Below are 16,578 nucleotides of genomic sequence, written 5' to 3'. Positions count from 1 at the left end.
ACAGTAAGGTAGAGATGGGATGGTCAGAGAAGGTCTTTCTGAGAAGACGACATTGGAGGAAAGACTGAATAAAGGGAGAAAACCAAAACCTTCCATTCGATTCTGCTTTTCTTCAATCTGAATTGCACAATTTAACACAGATGTATTATAGTCATCTTTGGGTTTGGGGTGTTTTGTGTTTTTTTTTTAATAGAAAGCATTCATTTCCCAGCCCACATGAGAGACCTTATCAAGTGTCCACCATATCCCGAGCACAATGCTCGGTATTTTGCAATTATTATTTCCAACCCCCATAACAACTCTGCAAGGGTTAGCATCTCATTTCCATATTACAGATAAAGGATCCTTGAAGTTACATGGCCACACGGTAGTAAAGGCTCATCCTGGGTCTTTCACTACCCCTGATAGCCTCCAACAGATACAACTCCAAACTTTATTTAGTTTCAAAATCCACAGCAGCGCCAACTATATTGTCCTAATTCTCTTGAGGAACCAATTATTTTGTTGCCATTTTCCAAACTGATTATATTGCCTTGCCCAGTAGTTGACAATCCTGGCTGCATACTGAAATCCTCTGGCAGTGGGGGCTGGGTTTCCAGGATTTCAAAGTCATCTTAGATGAATCTGACGTGCAGCCGGTGCTGGGTACCACTGGCTAGTGTTATCATCCAAGATTAGTAAATATTTCCTGGCTGTAGAACCAGTGGAGCCCTGGTTCACAGTATAAACCTGGAACGTAGCTATGAGCCAACAATACACTTGAGGTTTGTGATCACCAGGGTGATAAATCTCTGGGACATAAGACACAAACCAGCCCATCGAGCCGGCAGACAGGATGGCATCGTGGAATAAACACAGGCCTTGGCATCCAACCTGGGCTTCACACCCAGCGCTGCTCTTCTATGGGTCTGTGATTTCAGGCGATGGGCTAAACCTCCCTGTACTATATCTAACATTGTTAAGAACACAAGGGCTTCCCAACACCGTATTCTCTATTTCTCTCTCAAATGCACCGCCCCCAACCGAAGAATGCCAGCTGAGCCCCAAAAAGACAAGGAAAGGGCAACAGTTTCCCCTCCAACGGGCAATCGACGGCTGCCCGACTCTTCTAGTACAGGGAAGTCGAAGAAAATAAAGAGAGTAGATTAAAAAAAAAAAAACCTCTTTCCAGGCTTGCCCCCCCCCCCAAAGTTATTCAAATCTAAATTTAGCATATTCTCCTGGGAAAAATAGAGCCGCCTTTTTTCTGCATTTGCTGTGATAACTTTGAACCCAATAATGCTTGCTAAGAGTCTGGGGCTAGTGGTGGTTTAAGAGAGAGGAGGGGACTCGCGCACACGCACGCGCACACACGCACGCGCACACACGCACACACATACACGCACACACGGGGAGCCTGAGACACCTTCTCTCTCCTTTCCTGCACCTTGTCCCTGCGGAGCTGGTCTCCTCTCCAGCATGCAGAGCCCCCCAGATCTCCTCTTCCTCTCTCGGCCTTTTCTTTCTTATTAAACCCCCATCGGAAACAATTGCTCCCGCTTTGTATTCCACGCAGCTGTGATATTTGCCCAACGATGAGTTCCATTCAGCGGTTTGTTAACCAAAATGGGAAGTGACAGATTCAATAAAAGGAAATGTCTATGCCAAGGAAACAGATATTCTTTCTCCCCTCGCTCTCCCTTTTTCTCTTTCTCTCAGTGACTCTGTGCCGGGAATCTGCAGACTCTGAGCTTACGGACACACCGAAGCTTCCTATTGATCCACATCCAACTAATTTGATCAGAATAGAGACTTTTATTGCCCGTCATTCCTCTCAGTAGCTCTTAGCCGATGTGACTGAGTGCCCGGGGATCACCGCAGACCTCTGATGACTGGTCTGAGGAAAGGAAGGATGCAGAGAAACCTGGGTCCATGCCGTGCTGGGGACGGGTACCCTCTAGACCAGGCAGGGAAATTGCAAACAGATGAAGGCTGTAGGGAGGAAAAACAAGGTCCCATCCTGGAGATAGCCTTCTCGTCTTTCTTGTCAATGATGACTTACAGAAAGCACTCACCATTCCCCACCATCGAACGTCAGAGGACCTATGTGACAACAGATGGACTTTAATCTCTTGAGTAAAAGCAACTCAGATTGTAGACATATTTTTATTTATCACGCGTATTTGGACACTCGTAAATAATAATGGTAGTGATGGCATTAAGAGGAGTAGCTAATGCCTATCAAACCTTTACTAAGAGCCAAGGGTTGTCTAAGCAAATGAGACAGAGGAGCTCACTTAATTTCCAAAACAACCCTTCGAAGGAGGCATTATCATTTATCCACATTTTATAGCAGACAATTGGAGCTTACAGAAGTAACTTATCCAAGGGCCAGTGGCTGGCAGGTAGGGTTCCCAATCCAATACATGACCCCTAAACTTGTACTTTTCTTGAAACTTTTTTTTTTTAATTCTAGAAATGATTGTCAGTTCACATGCAGTTGTAAGAAATAACAAAAAGAGACGATTCCATATTCCCTTTACCCAGTTGCCCCCAATGGTGACAGCCTGCCTACCTCTAATACAAAATGACAACCAGAAAATTCACATCTGATACATCCATCCACCTTATGCAGACTTCCCCGGTTTTACACGCACTCAGTTATGTGTGCATATTTACTTCTTTGTAATTTTATCACCTGGGTAGTTGCCTGTGACAGCCACCGCAGTCGGTGCACAGAGCAGTTCCATCGCAAGGCTCCCTGGCCCTGCCCTATCTGTCTTCCCCCCTTCCCAGCCACTTATCTGTCCCCCATCTCTATGATTTTGTCATTTCGAGACTGCTAGGTAGAAAGTCGATGCAAAGCTTGCACTTTGGGTCACCCATCTGTACATGTGTGTGGCCACAGAATCGGTCCACGTGGCTTCTAGGTCCCCTTCAGTTCTGTCCATACACACACCCCAGAATGATGTTCACCCCCAGAAGCCTCCCTGCCCCATACTGGTGAAAAAGTTGTAGCACAAAAAGGGGTTGGCTCAGGTGTTCCAGGGCGTGCCCGACCGGAATCTGTGTTGTCTGTGGTTGGAACTGGCGGGAGTTGCGGGGGGGGGGGGGCGGGGCATCACACCCAGTTTTCACAGGATGAAGCATGGCTGAAATCTTGTGTGGCAAACAACCTTGGCTCTCGCCCATGTCCCAGAGTGTCCGGAAGCCTTCTCATCAAATGGAATGACCGCCCCTCCTTTCTCTCCTTCTTTCCCCTATAAACTTGTAAGCCAGGTATCAAAGCCCCTTCTCAGACCCACCAAGTGTCATTTATATTGCCTCCTCAGCCTAATTGGATGCTGTCTTGTCCCCCAACCAGCTGCTGCTGCTCCCCAGACGTTCCTTCAGGGGCTCTCCCCTTGGCCGGGCTTCCTGCATAGAGCTGGAGGGTACTTAATTTCAAGAACCTCCGCCCCGCCCCACCCCCATTCTCCCATTCAATGTAAAGAAGACACCCGTTTGTTGCTGTCACGGGGCAGAATCCCGCTCACTCCTTCAGTCCCTTGCATCCGGTGTCTTCGAGTGGGCAGACTTTATTGCGCCTTGTCAGGCCTGCCATGGCCTTTGTCTTCCTGCACATTTGAATAATGCATCCGATTACCGAGGCACAGGTGGCTGTGTATGCAAGCTCGGACCTCCTGCCTCATTAACTGCCGATCCCAGGGCCCACTGCCCTTTCCCCTCTCCAAAGCCATCACGGACGGACGTGACAGTTCTTTTATCTTTCTTCAGAATCGACTTGCTCTCCCGAACCCTCGCCCAGCAGCCCCTGTTTGCCTGTTTACCTCTCATGCCTTCGCGAGGCTGTTAATTTTCCGTGGCACCTCTTATCTGGTTGTAATTAACACATCGAACACTGAAGACATAGTTCTGCTTTTTGCAGAACTAATGGAGGTGTTTTCTTCCTCCACTAATTATACTGCTGTTTTTTAGCGATCTGCATTGACCTAAAAGGATCGGGTTTGTTCCCCCCCCCCCCCCGCCAATTGTTTTGGTTGGAAGAACAAGTACAGTTTGGGAACCCAGTTTAGGCAGAAGAGGATAAAATTATTACCTGCATTTCTTGTTAGTGTCTTTTTTTTTTTTTTCATAGCCTTGAAAGTAACAAATGAGATACATTTGTTGTCAGCCATCGGCACTTGGCAAGTCTTTGTGGGACGTGGCAGTATTTGCTTTGGATATATGCTCTTGCTGAAATCTAAATATTCTGCCTTGGTAATTATACAGATGGGGCACAAGACCTATTCCGTCGAGTGTGGAAATTCTCATCAGAGTACCTGCAGCCTCCCATCCTATTACATTTTAGGGAAGCTGAGTCCTTGCCTCCGCCAAACATGACATACGGAATCTGCTTATCATCTCGTGCTTAGGCTTAAGATTTAAGCTGTAATGAACACAGGTTCAAAGAGATCGAGGTATAAGGAGGAGGTTGGTAGTTACAGCAATAAAAACAAGAGCAAGAAGAGCAGCTTTTGTGAAGGACTCCGGCTGGAATAATGATGATAGAATTGTCTAAATCGATACATCTCTTGTCAGACCCATGTCTGATGTTTGAATCAACCAGGCCTTTTCTCCAAGAGCTTTCCTTGAGAATATTGAATTATTTATTATTTGTATCTTTTTTCCCCCTTCTCTTTCTGATGATTTTTTTTTTCCTTCTGACTTAGTAAAATTTGTTTTTCATGCTGCCAGGTTCAATGTTGTCTACGCTTTGATAAATAGCACTAATTGGGCGTATAGCAGAAGTCATGTACAAATGTATGACTTCAATTACATCGAGAGCATTTTTTTCTTTATATTGATCTCTCTCTCCCCCACCCCACCCTCCTTATAATATCTGTTCTCTATAGCCTATAGTGCTGAGTATTTTAAAGAATGATTCTTTGTTCAGGTGTTGGCATGTACTCTGGAACCTAGGTATATTTTTAAAAATGTGGTCCTGCCCTTCCATCAGTCCGGACGGACCCAGAAGGGGACCTTTGGAGGCCTTCCCCCTGATACACTCTCACAGACTCTTCTCACCTGACCGCCTGGCCTCGTCTGGCACAGCGTCGTTTTTGTAGCCTGATTTTTCTTGTGAAAAGTAGGGCCAAGGTAGGGAAGGTGGTTTTATATACTGGAAAATAAATTTATGTGTAAGGAAAAATATGTAGAGGGCAGGTCCTGTTTTTGTTTTTGTTTTTTTAAGAATAGAAGAAGCAGAAAGGAAACAAAATGAAGGTGAAGTGGAGAGAAAGAGGGAGCGAGGAGAGAGAAGGAATCTGTATTATAATTCACGTTTAAGAAAACATTGTCCTTAGACACTACGTGTTTCCAATTCTGTCTAAGCATTCATGTTTATGGTTTGTAACCTAGATATAGTGTATCCGTTTGCCAGCTGAATGCATATTTCACATATGTGTCTGTCCGTACTCACAGCTCCGTAACTACACCTATTTCCAAGGTCCAGTACGAGCCGGCCCCAGCGTTTGGTGCTCATGGCTCGCAGGTAGCGGCATCTAGGCACAGCCAGGTCTTCTGAGGCGGACATCTTATGTCTGATCATTTCAAAAGTCACCGCTTCGCGCGCGCTCAACCTACAAGTGAGAGAGGGATGAAAAGAGGGGTCGGGAGCCCACGGAGGTGCTAAATTGGACGCCGCTTCCCGGGCACGCAGGCACACTCAGTGTCCCACGTCACATTTCCGCCGGCCAGGAGGTGGCCTTCCTCAAAGGACAACCTCACGAAGAGCAGCGGATCGCGCTGTCCGGGATGCTGCTTCTGCGCCTCAGAATCGGCACCGCCGAATCGTGCTGTCGTCAGCACCTTTCAGGGAGGCAGAAATACGATGGGACTCTGAAACATGCCTTTTAAGGGCATGCAAACAGAAAGGGTTGCCTTTTTTTTTTTTTAAGCCTTTTTTTAAGGAGAAGCGAGCACTTATAAAAGCATTTTTCAGGCGAGGTGTGTACACACGTTATTTGATCTCGTGCCCGGTCCCTAAAGCCATACCTGTCCCATTTTATTCAGAAGGAGAAAATGGAAAAGAAAAAAAAAAAAAACCCTTCAGAGCATCTGAGTGATAAAAGGATCACCCTCGCAGTTATTATGCTGTAGGTGATGAAGCCGGGACTTAACTAGACGAAGAGACATTGAGGTGGCTTTGGCGGCGCCTGTGGCTCGGGACCCCACCAGGTTGCTGTGTGTGTGTGTGTGTGTGTGCGTGTGCGTGCGTGTGTGTGCATGCCCAGGGGAAGCACTCCGACAGAACTGCCTCTCCCCACCGGTAGGCTGTGAGGCACGGCTCTCTGCAACAGCCCTATTGTTTTAGATTTCCTTTCATATCATGTAGGCGTCTACACCGTGCCACCCGCACAGGAGAGCAAGTGAGCTGTGAAATATATTCATTGTTAGAGAAATGGCGGCCAGCAATCGCAGGTAATAACGTCCGACAGGCAAGGGAGGCCGCCAACATTACCTGCATTATTTCGGTTGCCTTTTTCATTATAGGTTCGGGAAATAGGCAGCAATTCGATTATGGCATGATTTGGGGTGGAATTGCTTGCGCTCCCTGACCTCGTCACTGGGGGATCAAATGAGAAGTCAGCTCAAATAAAGTTTATAGTGCATTAACTGGACGGAGCGGTGCCTTACCCACAGAGCACGGTTTTTCATCTTCCAGGGGTTTGTAACTGCAGCCGGATCTAGCTGTACCTTAACGCGCGGGGAGGATTGGCTGAGATGCACAGGAGTGAGCAGAGGCGGCCAATGGCGTCGCAACCCCGCCCCTCCCATGTGCAGCGCGGGTGCCTCTGCAGCTTGGGCGAAGCGCTGTGATTAATAGCACGGAGGGAGCCTGCTTGTTGGATTATTAATTTCCCTTCCCCTTTGCCTTATTTTTTTCCCCCCTTGCACACATTCCTGATGCTTTTCCTTCTGCCTTTTTTCCCCGTGCCTTTTGCCAAGCCCCTCCATCCCTGGCTTCCTCTCCTCTGGGCCACCTTTCTGCCCATGGAGCTAGCCACTCGCATGTCTCACTGACGCCTGGCCACCCCACCTCGTGCTGGCTGGCTTCACGCCTGGGGTGAGTTTTCTGTTCCCGTTTGGGGATTCTGTGTCTGAAGGCAGGAGAGAGAGGGAGAGAGGGAGAGGGAGAGAGAGAGAGACGGCGAGCGGGAAAAGAGAGAGAAAGAGGGAGAATATGAATGTATCTGGGGGGAGTGTGAGTCTGCTCTATTTTAAGCACGGCCTTGGCCTTCTGTTCAAAGAGTGACCTAAAATGCCAGACCAGTTCATAGAGCAACTGCGCCCGACCCCATCCCAGCTGCTACAGGAAGAAACATGGTTTCTCTTAGTAAATTAATTACATCTTTTCTTACCACTTCTAGACACAAAGAGTGCACATTGAAAGACAGAAAAAAAAGGGGGGGGGAGGGAATAAGGACAGGTAATTGCACGGCTGTCGTACTAAAAGATATTCGGGGTGCTAGAGGTTCATCTGACAGCAGAATTGTGGAAGGCCGCAAGGGAGAGATCGAGGAGGTTTCTGGGGTACCTCGTGAGTTAGGGGTACTTCGCATCAAAACTCCTGTCACCATCTGTAACCGCAATTTGGCAGCCACACCTTCAGGCTATGGCCGAAGAGAGTGCTCGGGGTGTCAATGCTGGGCATGTGATCCGGAGGACTTCCGGGTTTGCGCTCACTGACCTGCGCATGTGTCCAGTTAGTAGAGACAGAGCAGAAGAGTTAGAGGCCGGGCCACTTCTTTTTGTACATTCCACGTTGTACAGCTCTGCCCAATCTCTTTTCGCCTGCCTTGAAGGATTTCTTTCCTCCTCTCTTTAAATCTCTCCCCTCCTGAAAAGCCGCAAGATTAAAGAGCAGAAGGGTGGGAGAAGTGATCTGTGTTATTTCCATGAGCTGTCTTTACTGGCATGCTCATTTTTCCGAAGAAAACTTTGTGCTTTAATCCCCGGAAGTTCACCCTTGGTGAAGATTACCTAGAAGTCCCCAAAAGCTAATAGGATGCAGAACTAAAGGCAGTTAATGTTAATTGTTCTCTTTATTTATATAACTTAAGCACGAGGCAGGAAAAATCTTCCAAGCTGATTATTCCTTTGGTTTATTCTGAGTCATTTTTAAAAAGCATTTGGAGCTTCTTAAGTAGTGAATTTTGAGGGAAAGGCACTTAGGTGCTGATATAATGACTGTAGTTCCAGTAGCAGGTTTTGGTCATGGTATTTTGAAGCAATGCACGAATAGAGCAGCTGCGGATTTTATTTATGTACTTTACATGCACTCGCTTATGTTATATCAAATGTGAGATCACTGATAAGACCTTCATGTTTACCTCATACCCACCCCCACATGTATATTGACCACGAGTTTATTTTATCTATTACACAGCACCCAGCATTAGAAAATGCAAAGTACATATAGCAGGGGATGGCATTTCAACTTTCACAGTTTGGGGCCATGGTATTATCCTAAAATGAAAAAGCAAAATTAAAAACAAGCAAGCAAGCAAGCAAGCAAGCAAAAAAACAGTGCCAGTTGGAGCAACCCGATTATCACCTTGGATTTCTAATTAATTGTTCTTCAGTTCCTTGGCCTCTCTCGGGGACTAACAGGTATGTTGACTGAATATCCAATAGAGAGGTAGAATTTGGAAAGGAACTGAAACAGATCATGCTCCAGAGCTGATAGGATGCGGAGACATTTGAGCACTAAGAAGAATGATATCCGTCATAGAGATGACATTTAATTTTTGAATATAACTCTTCTGTTATAATATTTTGAAATATATAAGGGAGCTTTTAAAAAATCTTGATGTCTTATCTATGGCAAATGCTGATTTTTTATTATTAATTTATTTTTCAGGGAAAGGCTTATACTGGGTGGTAAATAGTCTCATTTGGACAGTTAAAGAAAAATTTAAAAGTTGTGTTTCGGAGTGCATTTTCGAGGTAGCCCGCTAAAATCCCAACTTTGCTCCATGTTTCACTTAGAACACAAAGTCACACCACAGATTTAATGTGGGGTTTTTTTACTTCTTTTATTTTATATATATATATTTTTTGCTATGACTTTTTATTAACCCGCAAGGCTGGGGGGTAGTAATATTTGATGAGTAATGTAGAAGGCGGCTTTTCTCTTCTTCATCCCTTCCTTCCCGCCTTCCCCCCCACCCCCTCTCACCTCCCCGCCCCCAGCCCCGCCCACTTCATTTTCCTTACCGCAGCCTTTTGCAGTGAATCCTGTGATAGGAAACCTTCTTGAAACCCATTCCTACTTAGGAAATTCCTAAGGACAGGAACCCTTCTTCGAAGGACTTAAAATAGCATTTGCATCTGAATGAATCACATTTCAGCGTTAACTGTCAGCTCCCTTCTGAGGATCTCCTTTGTTTCCCAAGTTATGGGACGTTTCTTCTGAATTCCCCTCTTTTACTCTGTTTCCAAACTTCTCCTGATAAAGAATAAAGTTGTTAAGCCCTGAAGACTAAGCTTTGGAAAGAGCTGTTATCCTACCTTGGATAAAACTCCAAACATTTGGGGGTGGGGGTGGGGGAAGGCCAGCAGCGTTGTGTAACAATGCTTAAGATACTGCCTTGTTCATTTGTTTCTATTTCACATGGACATTATGGAAACAGTGATAAATGAAACGTATCCCCCTCCCTCACTCCCCCAAAAAAGCTTCCTCCCAGATTCTCCTCTGTGTTGACAGAACTGTACTCCATTCAAAGCCGGGATCAATTGTTCGTGCACACTGGTGTTCATTTGTTCAAAGCCGACGTCTGGGCCTTGGATGTCGGCAGAGGCCCATGGAGGCAGAGCGCTGTTAACAGTGAAGCTTATCTCGTCCGGGGGCGTAATCACTTTAGCACACTCCAGAAAACACCAGCTTGCAGCTCTCGGCCCACCTCGTCAGGGCAGGGTCCGTCCCTTCCAAAGGCAAACACGGCCAAAAAGAACTCTTTAAGGAAGTGATTACAGAATCATGATTGTGCTACAAATTGAGTCTTTTTTCTGCCCGACAGTGATCCTGGCATGGGCTCCCCACTTTAATCCTCACTAGCAGTTTGCCTATAGTTGTAGCTAACGAGAGGTGAGCCTACGGGGGTTGCCGGTCACCACTTAACACCCCGCTCTGGGTCGCTCTGGGCACAGGCCACAGGATCGGGCCTGTTTTCCTCTTAACTTACCACCTCTGAAGGTATTAGCCCGGCACTCAGCTAATGATGGTTTCCAGGCACCAGCCAGAATTCCTGAACAGCATCACTTATCAGTTATCCGGCTCCCTGTGCAGTGTGAGAGTCCACGAAGGATAAGCCATAGAGATACCTGCTGTCCTTCAAGCCAAGGCCAAAGGGATAAGCCAGGAGAGGGTGGAGGGGCTCTCCCGAGAAAGTCAGGGGGCTCTGTGCTGGATGGCCATCTGGGGGGCTTGTGTGTTGACACCACAAAGGGCAGAGGACACGTTGCATATTTACCTGGCCCTTGAAAGGACCACATCTCAGTCAAAAGCTAGCGTAAAGCAGAGCCTGCAGGTACTGTGTGCTGTGGAGGTGTAAGGAGAAGCAGGCGGGGTGTGGGGTGGGTCCTCAGCTCTCCAGTTTGAGACGCATCAGCATCCCCTGGGGGCTTATTAAAATCTCTAGGTTTCTGATTCAGCAGGCCTGGGCTGCAGCCGCAGAATTTGCATTCTAACGAATTCCCAGGAGATGCTGCTGCTGCTGCTGCTGGTCCAGGCCACGCTTGGGGGACTCCTTGGTGTGCTTTGACAGGCCCGGGCTCCGCTAACTGTGCAGTGTACCCCCAACCTCCCTGCTCAGCACCCATACGTGGCTCCCTATTATCTTCAGGAGAAAGTCCCAAATCCTTAACCGACATCTGAGACCCTTTATCATGTGGCCACTCCCCCTCCAGTCCTACCTCCTGTGCCCAGCCGCTTCGCCTCACCGGGGACGTCTTTGGGGCCCCGCCACCGATGTCTGTTGACAGTTCAACAATGTTCTTCCCTCCCCCGTTTCCACCTGGAAAGGCCTGACCCAGGTGAACTATCGCCTCTTCTGGAGGCCCCAGCTGAGTTTGAGTCCGTTTCTTCCTCCAAATCTGAATTCACATAGCTCGTTTTATGTACCTGCCTGAGGGATGCATCGCCTGGCAGGGTGGTGTTGATACGTCTCTCTCCTCCACGCCAGGGGTCTCTTTTATTCATTTTATGTCTCCAACCCCTGACACTGGGCCTCACACATGGGCATGGCACAATAGCATTTATGCCGAATGAATTAAGTCTTGCATGAGACAAATACGCCTGATGGGAATTATTATCTAACGGTAAAGATCGAGCTTTGGAGTCAGGTGATATGTGTTTGAATTTTCACACGACAACATTGAGGTGTTTTTGTTTTGGGGGCGACTCACTTCCCCTCTCGGAGACTCTGTCGTGCTCACCTTCCCCCTGGGAACATTAACACCGACTGTAGTAGCAGTGGCACCAGTGGTCACTCTCCGACTGCGTCCTTCACATGTGGGTAATAAAAGGTGCAGACCACGCCTGACCCGTAGCAGACATTCAGTGCACGGGAAGGTCTGTCCTATTTCCTTTGTCCCACTCTGGGACGCCCACACTGGTGGGATGAGGAGTGGGCGAACGGAGAGTAGGATAATTGAGCAGAGCGATGCTTTTTTTCCCGGCGTCCCCTGCCGCCGACATTGTGAATATAATCTCGGGAGTGGGAATAACTGGGGACGCTAATCGCCAGCGGGCAGGGGCAACGCCGCGTTCCTCTCTGGCCGTTCTGTGCCCCGCTCCCTGGACCCCAGCCGCCCTGTCTGCTTTCTCGTGCCGGAGCACTCTGCGGTCTTGAAGAATTCACTCAAACCATCTTGCCTCTCCTTCCTTCACCCCCCTTCTCATTCATCTGCTGTTGCTTTCAATGTCACATCCTCAGAGACGTTTTCCCTGGCCAGCCCGTCCCAAGTAGCCCCAGACCACTCGTGTTTCCTCTGCTCGCACCCTCCGCCTTTCATTCATGGCACTTGTAGCATCCCGCGATGATTTCACGTACATTCAGCGTCTCTCTTACTCTCCGATAAGCTCCATGAAGGTAGGAAACCCCGTATCGTGTCCTCTCTTACGTCCTCAAAACCTAACACAGTGACTGACTACATATGTAGGTGAGAAGGAAAGTCATTAAATGGATGAACCAGTGATGGGAAGAAGTGATCAAAGCTCCTGTATAACCATTGTGGGTCAAGGCAAAAGCTGATATATCTTTTCCCTTGGGGAACTTACCATCTTCATCATTGAGAAAAGGACATAGCGCATTGGACCCTATTCTCACCACAGCCTCATACTTCCTTTCCTTCCTCCCTTCCTTCATTAATCCAAGACCTACTGTACGTTGGACACTCTTCTAGAAGTTGGGGAATAGAAATAAAATATACGAAAAGCTTTGCCTTTGCGGAACTTAGGTTACAGCGTTTTACTGACCTAGTTACTTTGTTATTATATTTTGTCCCACCTTCTAACTTGATTCTTTACAAAGAGTAGGTGCTCGACAGAGATTGACTGAATGAATGGATTCTTTATTTTTTTTTTGTTACTTCCCTCTCGCTAACTTCATACTCCAGCCAAATTTGCTCACCAGTAATCTAGCACACTTAAATATTTTGAATAAATGATGTTCCGTGGGCTCACTCTGTATACTCCAGCCTCAAGTCTTGGCCACACCTATTCTCTTTTTGGAAAAGTGTTTGTCGTTTTGTTGTTGTTGTTGTTGTTTATTCCCAAAAGCAAAGCTGCTGAGAATAGTTCAAAACAACTTCGCTCTTGGATGAAAAATGGCTCCCAACCATTTCTGTCTCCGTAACAGCTGACAGCATGTTATGGTGTAGGACCTTGGACTGCAGGTCCAGTGAGCCGGGTCCGCATTCGAACTCCAGCCCGCTCATCCACTAGAAGCTCATGTGCAAGGCGGTGATAATGGGACCGAGATGTCGCGAGAATTAAATAGAGTCATATGTGTGTGACGATGACTGGGAAAGACCCTGGATAGTGTATGTGCCGATGAATCTTAGCTTGCTTGTCTCTTACCTACTCAGGTAGAGAGAAGCATGTGTGCTTGAATCTATGCTGGGTGGAGGGTCTGCTTTCACCATCATCACACAGGAGTCCCGCCCACCCGTGGGGCTCTAGTGGACTCCCAAGGCGCCAGCAGCAACCCCAACCCCAAACGGGCATTGACCAATTATCTGCGTGCTGTGCACTGTGCTGGTGTTTTGCACGACTATCTCGTTTAATCCCTTTCCTCAGCTCTAACGAGGAACCCTATTTTTTTAATGTCGTTTTAGACAAATTCTGGTAAAATGCACACAACGTAAGTTTACCATTGGTGACACTGAGTACATTCACAATGGTGTGTCACCGTCACTATCTAGTCCCCAAACATTTCTGTATCCCTGGAGGGAAACGCAGGCCCATTCCGCTGTCTCTCTCCTTTCTCCCCTCTCCTTAGCCTCAGTCAAAATCCACGGAGCAAAGACGCAGAGGTTAATGGGCCTGCGTTAGACCCACCTTATTAAGTGTCAGAGCTGGTTCTCAAGGCCAGGAGCCCTGCCACCCCAGGGAAGAGCACTCGTTTGCTCAGTGAGTGAGTTAGTGCCCCATTAGAGACACCTTTCCCACCCCAAGCAGTTCACACTGTCTCTGCAGGGGTCGTTTCTATTTGGCATAAAGGGTGACTTTCTCTGAAGCCTCATTAGAGAATCTGCCCCATCCCACCAATGGGAAGCCTGTGTCACCTGGACATCCTCCCTCTCTCCCTCCACCTGCTTTCCTCACACCCAATCCAGTAAAGGGGAGGGTGTCCCTCTAGTAGTTGGGAAAGACAAGTCCTGATACCCTGGCAGGAAGTCCCCACGGTGTGTCGGTCCTTAAGGAAATGGCCAGGCTGGAAGAGATGCTATAGGCCACTCCAGGGCCTTTACCTAGGGCAAGGACATGGCTCTCAGACAGCATGTTGATTTTTCTTGGGTCCTTGTCTTAAAGTGGGGTGGGAGTCCCAGGCAGGACAGAACTCTGGGCGAGAGGTGAACTTTGGGGTTCTGCTAAAAACCTCTGCGTGAATGACTTCCAGAGAAAAAGCTGATCTGTTGCACATTTGTCTTTCATCTTTAGCACTATTTAGGATCTCTGTGCCAAAGAACAGAATTTTTGTGAATTCAGCTAATGCTTCTGCATGCCTACTTATTACCCTGGGCGCCCTGGGTCCTTATGATGTCCCAGGATGGAATTCAAGAGAGGGGTGACCACAAAAAAAGTTCAGGCAAGAGGCAGAGGTTTCTTAAGCTTGTTTGTGCATGAAAGAACAAGCCCCAAGAGAGAAAAGGTTTGGTTGGCGAGAGAAGTCAGGGCAGGGTTTTAAAGGGAGCTAGGCAGGGTAAGAGCTACATCTACGCATGTGCATAGGGGTTTCTTGGCGCCTGTGCAGTGCAACCACGTGCTTTTTCGTGTCTTAGCACGTTCAATCTCCACCCTTGGGCATGATTTTTAGTATTTAAATTAGGGAAAGGTCACCTTAGGGACACTCTTGGCCTGTCTGCCCACGCATGGTGGTAGGGAGAGTCTCTTGCTGCTCCCACGTCTCCCAAGGCCCCTCCATGCTGATCAGTGGTACCCTAGGGCGGATGCTTTGGTGAGACTTATCAGGCTCCAGCCACTGCCCTTTCTGGCTAAGTCAACAGCAGGAAGTTGCCCTCCTGTCTCACCCTGAAGCTGTCTGGGGAAACGATCACCTGGGGCACATTGCTTCATAAAGATAAAGGATTCATCATCACAGACCAGGGACCCATAAGCATTTTCCGTAAAGGACCAGATAGTAACTATTTTAGGCTTTTCAGACCATCTGGTCCCTGTCACAACTACTCAACTTCACCGTTCTAGTGTGAAAGCAGCCATAGACAATATGTAAACAAATGGGCAGACCTGCGTTCCAATAAAACTTTATTTACCAAAAAAAAAAAAAAAAATCAAAAAACAAAAAAAACACAAGTGTTTGGCTGAGTTTGGCTCATGGGCCACAGCTTGGACCCACAGCTTACTCCCTGTAAAGTGCGGAGCCTCCCCTGAGATTCCTGCTGAATCCAGGAACTACTGCTCTCCTGCCCGCTCTGTCCCCGCCTGATCCCTGAATTTGCAGGCGTGGCCACCTCTATTTTCTGGTCACATCAATTCAGAACCAACAGCTTTGTCAATTCTGCTCCCCGAGAACCCATTCTTTCAAGCACCTTGATGAACAGTGTAGACTTCTTTGCAACTTCTCTGGAGGACAGTTGGGGTCTCATACCCCTCAGCCTGCAATATGCAAACATCCCAAGGGGTCATTCCTTTCTTCTCCACATTTCTCCTCAGGCAGCCGGGAGAGGAGCAGAGCGGGGCGGGGTGGGGGAGTGCAAGGACCTCTAGCCTTCCCTCACCTAAGTGGGCAAGTTTGCTGGTTCCTCTCTCTTTCCTTCTGAGACTTCATTGGGGGTTTTAGATGTCTGTGCCTTTGGCATTCAGAAGAGTTTCTAGCATCTTCTGAGCCAGGCATGGATCAACATAGAGCTCTTTGAAGGGGGTGGGGAACGGTGATAGGTAAGAGTCCAGGTCTTCTTCAGTCACCCAGCTCTTACCCAGGAAGTTTCCACAATAAAGACGCTATTCTCCCTAAAAGGAATTTTGACTAATACTTGTTTTCCCCCTCTCTATCTCATTATACAGAGATGGCGTGGCCTTTGTTTCTAGGATCTTAAAGTCTCGTGGGAAATATACACCATTTAGGTCAATTATAAAGCAGTAGAATACATGCATAGTGCTCTGTGGAAGGCAGACTATTAGGTGATGCAATCTCACTAAAAGACTGCCCAAAGGAGACATCATCCGAGTTGGGTCCCATGAGGTTCAAGTGCTATAAGTGAATCCTATCTGACTTCAGATGTTTAGAGAGTTGTTTGAGAGAGAGAGACCATCAATTCAGTTTCCAAAAGAGCAGAGATGAAATAATTCACCCATCCATCTATCCATCCTAAAAACACTTAACGTCATCTATGTACCAGACACCGATCCAAGTGACAGAGAGAAAAAGGTAAAAAGGGCCAGGTTTGAAGGAATTCAGAGATGTGTGGTAGATGGGTATGTTAGACAATTAATCATAAACCCAAGAGGCAAGTGGAACTTTGGACAGGGTATTAACGAGAGAGTTGAGGACGAACAATTAATACTCTTGGAGAGGTCAAGGCCGAATGATCTTAAAGATGCTGAAATGCATTAGCCAGGTTAAAAAGGAAGAAAGATCAGGGATGCTTCTGGTAGAAGAGAGCACAGGAGCAAAGACCGTGAACCAGGTAAGAGTGCAAAACACCTCGACACTCGGTGTTTTAGGAGATTAGGCAGTAGGAGAACCTGGGAAGTGAGACGGGCCACAATAAAAGGGCCCCTTTTCAAAGTCCCCAAAGTTTAGTATTAAATAAATATTTTATTTTAGAATAGTTTTAGATTTCTAGAAAAGCTATTAAGATAGTACAGAG

At 47.3% G+C, this 16,578-nt stretch overlaps 1 protein-coding gene across 33 annotated transcripts in view; it reads left to right on the top strand.

The window, feature by feature from the left end:
- Positions 1–16,578, top strand: part of RBFOX1 (RNA binding fox-1 homolog 1) — a 1,358,182-nt gene that overhangs the window by 1,094,968 nt on the left and 246,636 nt on the right. Inside the window, exon 1 of one of the 33 annotated variants that reach the window (XM_036226175.1) lies at positions 3,226–7,087. The exons of the other annotated variants lie outside the window; for them this stretch is intronic. The gene's annotated coding sequence lies outside the window, so the exon portion shown is untranslated. Of the gene's footprint in view, positions 1–3,225; positions 7,088–16,578 lie in introns of those variants that run through there. 33 annotated transcript variants of the gene reach the window in all.

The sequence above is a fragment of the Rousettus aegyptiacus genome, unplaced genomic scaffold (genome assembly GCF_014176215.1).
Source record: "Rousettus aegyptiacus isolate mRouAeg1 unplaced genomic scaffold, mRouAeg1.p scaffold_m13_p_8, whole genome shotgun sequence".
Classification (NCBI taxonomy): Eukaryota; Metazoa; Chordata; class Mammalia; order Chiroptera; family Pteropodidae; genus Rousettus; species Rousettus aegyptiacus.
This window is presented reverse-complemented; position numbering and strand designations above follow the sequence as displayed.